Source organism: Nanorana parkeri, unplaced genomic scaffold, assembly GCF_000935625.1.
Source record: "Nanorana parkeri isolate BGI_ZX_2015 unplaced genomic scaffold, ASM93562v1 scaffold106, whole genome shotgun sequence".
NCBI lineage: Eukaryota > Metazoa > Chordata > Amphibia > Anura > Dicroglossidae > Nanorana > Nanorana parkeri.
Window position 1 is genome coordinate 396,426 of NW_017306374.1, and position 4,006 is coordinate 400,431.

Genomic DNA, 4,006 nt, shown 5'->3' on the forward strand with positions numbered 1-4,006 from the left:
TAATAATAATCATCATACAATACTAATATTATTAATATATGATCATTATCACAAAACAAAATGATCCATATTCCTTCTCTAGAGGCCATGACTAAAGCTAGCAATACATCAGCAGAGTGATGATGATCGTTTTTGGTCATAGCTATGAAATAAATGAAGGAGCAGGATGGAAAATTTTTCTTGGGCAAAGTTCTAACAGTGATTATGGTTTTTGTTCAGGAAACTCCATTTATTCCAAAATCCAATGTTAAAATGTCTAATGACTTTCGTCGAGTCTCTCGTGGAATTATGGAATGTTACATAGTTACATAGTATTTGAGGTTGAATAAAGACATATGTCCATCAAGTCCAACCTATTTGTATATGTGTGTACAGTCCTATTGGTGTGTGGTATGTATAGGTCCCTGTGTGTTCTCAATCTTAAGAGTACTTGTACCCCTGTATAATACGTCCAAACGCCTCTTGAATGATTCCACACTCTCAGCCGAAATCACAGTATGTGGCAGCGAATTCCAGACCTTGACCGATCTAACTGAGAAGAAACCCCTTCGCCCCTTGTGCTGAAATTTTTTCTCCACCAATTTTAGGTGGTGGCCTTTCGTCCTTGTCATGGAGTTAATTGTAAAAAGTTTGTTGCTAATGTTACTATCCCGGTAAACATTTTATACATGAAAATCATGCCCCCCCTTAATCCCCTTACTTCCAAGGAGAACATGTTTAATTTTAGGAGCCTGTTCTCATAGCTCAGGTCCTCCATCCCCTTTATGAGTTTGGTTGCCCTCCTCTGGACTCTTTCCAGTTCAAGGACATCCCCGCTGTTCCCTGGTGCCCAAAACTGGACCGCGTACTCCAGATGTTCTGATGGAATATTTCATAAGAGCGTTTTTAGGAAAATGTACCAGTGTATGACTATACATACACACATGGCCATACATTGTTGTATTTTGTTTTCATTCAACCTATGGACTAAACAAGAAAAATATAACAGATTCCTCCATCCACTCTATACAGCACGGATGAACTAAACTCCTGCTGGGCTATTGTATTCTGACACAGCATACCCATCCGAACAGTAGCAGCTGATTGGGTGCCGGCACTGTTTACTCAAAAATTACCAATCAAAGGATGCCAGACGGAAAGTTGCCATAGGGCCACCCACTGAACAGATTTCATCCGATTCATCAAGATCTAGCCAAACTTTGTACAGTGTATGGCGGACTTTACACAGAGTGCAGGTACTCAGCAATGGGCTGCAAAATGGCTTAGTGGAAGCACTTCTACATTGCAGCACTGGGGGCCTCGGTTCCAATCCATGTCAGTACACTATCTGCACGAAGTTTGCATGTTTGCTTGTGTGGGTTTCCTCCAAAGACATGCTGGTTTGTTGATTGGCTCCTGTCTAAATTGGCCCTAGTATACTGTATGTGAGATACCTTAGATCAGGGGTGGGCAACTCTGGCCCGCCACCTGTTGTGGATCTACAAGTCCCATGAGGCATTGCAAGACTCACATGCCACAGGCATGACTTCCAAAGGCAGTGGTGGGCAACATGAACTACCCACCACTGCCTTAGATTGTAAGCTCCTTGAGGGCAGTGACTAATGTCAATGTACAGCGCAATGTTAATTCTCAGCACCATATATATATAAATACCTCTATTGATAAATAACAGCAGCATGATTTTATTCATTTTGTTTCTTCAATCCAATTTGCTTGTGTGATGATTGTTGGAAATACAACAGTACATACTGTACTCTCTATGTGCATGCTTATCTATGATACACAGGAAGCTGTTTTTTCTAGCTACACTATATTGCCAAAAGTATTGGTACGCCTGCCTTTACAAGCACATGAACTTTTATGGCATCCCAGTCTTAGTCCGTAGGGTTCAATATTGAGTTGGCCCACCCTTCGCAGCTACAACAGCTTCAACTCTTCTGGGAAAGGGTGCACAAGATTTAGGAGTGTGTGGTGATGTTGGACGAGAAGGCCGGGCTCGCAGTCTCCGCTCTAATTCATCCCAAAGGTGTTCTATCGGATTGAGGTCAGGACTCTGTGCGGCCAGGCAAGTTCCTCCACCCCCAAACTCGCTCATCCATGTCTTTATGGACCTTGCTTTGTGCACTCGTGCGCGGTCATGTTGGAACAGGAAGGGGCCATCCCCAAACTGTTCCCACAAAGTTGGGAGCATGAAATTGTCCAAAATGTCTTGGTATGCTGATGCCCTAAGAGTTTCCTTCACTGGAACTAAGGGGCCAAGCCCAGCCACTGAAATACAACTCCACACCATAATCCCCCTCCACCAAATTTTACACTTGGCACAATGCAGTCAGGCAACTACCGTTCTCCTGGCAACCGCCAAACCCAGACACGTCCATCGGATTGCCAGACAGAGAAGCGTGATTTGTCACTCCAGAGAACACGTCTCCACTTCCCTAGATTCCAGTGGCGGCGTGCTTTACACCACTGCATCCGACGCTTTGCATTGCACTTGGTGATGTGAGGATTGGATGCAGCTGCTCGGCCATGGAAACCCATTCCAGGAAGCTCTCTACGCACTGTTGTTGTGCCAATCTGAAGGCCACACGAAGTTTGGAGATCTGTAGCTATTGACTCTGCAGACAGTTGGCGACTTCTGCTCACTGTGTGCTTCAGCATGCGCTGACCCCGCTCTGTCATTTTACGTGGCCTACCACTTTGTGGTTGTTGCTGTTGTTCCCAGTTGCTTCCACTTTGTTATAATACCACTAACAGGTGACCGTGGAATATTTAGTAGCAAGGAAATTTCACGGAACACCTGAGTCCAATGATTTGGAGGGGCGTCCCAATACTTTTGGCAATATAGTGTATATGTTTTTCTCACAATGCTGTATTCAGATGTAATATTCTTCTAAGCAAGTAAAACTTAATTCAGCATTCCTCAAGATCTCAGTGCTTCATCCAAACACAACCAACAATAATAACAACACAAAACACGACGCAGAGCAACACAAAACTAAAATCGGTGCATACATAAAGGTGATAGTAGACGAGATCGCCATTGCCGGTAAATGGGCCGTAAAAAGCGTATTTATTCCATGAATGGCGATGAGCAGATTCATCTTATCTGGTGAGAAGATCGTATGGAGCGATCCCCGATGACAAGCTATTTGTCACCGTCGTTCAATTTATTACCCTCAATTTGCCGTATCAGTGGCAGCATCGGGATGGCTGGGTGGGCGTTTGGTGTTTTTTTATTAACAGGTCCTGGAGGTTTGCTGGGCCCCCGGCTCTCAGGATCGGCAGCTTCTCCGGGGGATTAGACGGGGGATGTCCTTGAAGTCAATTCACAGCGGCAGGGAAAGGGCGAGTGTTTTTCCCAGTCATTGTGTGACACAATCAAATATCCACTGGCCGGCCCTCCATTCTGTGACTGATCCCCCCGGGGGGATGGAGATTGTCGCTTCTCGCTGTTCTCAGCCCATCTTGTCTATATGTGACATCCGGGTCCCCGATGGGCCCTGTTTATCACCCCCATCACTTAATGATGATTTAACCTGTTTGATTCCACAGATAACAAGAATGAACTAGCACTGAAACCAATTACAGGATGCTGGGAAGAACCGAGATAGGACTGCTACCCAGGGACCGACGAGTGGATGCAGCAGCCCCACGTGCAGCTGAATGAGTTTTAAACTTTTGAACGATCCCTAATGCTGACCGTACATGTTAAAATCTGATTGTGCAATCTCCTTTAAGAATACCGGACCTTACAATCTGATTGTACAATCATCTTTAGATCCACCAACAAGTAGGTAGTGCAAGAGACTGCCTGATTGGATACAAATTGATTGGACAGATAACTCCGGGATAAGTAATTATTGTCTAAATAAAAGTCATGTGTATTCTTCCTTGAATCTTGGTGTGTTTTGTGTGTTTTGTGTATTTCTTCCAGAAATCTGCAGTTATCCAGAGTGAAACTTTCCTCCTGTGTTTCTGTAAAAAAGACCGGTCACTGCTGCTCCCT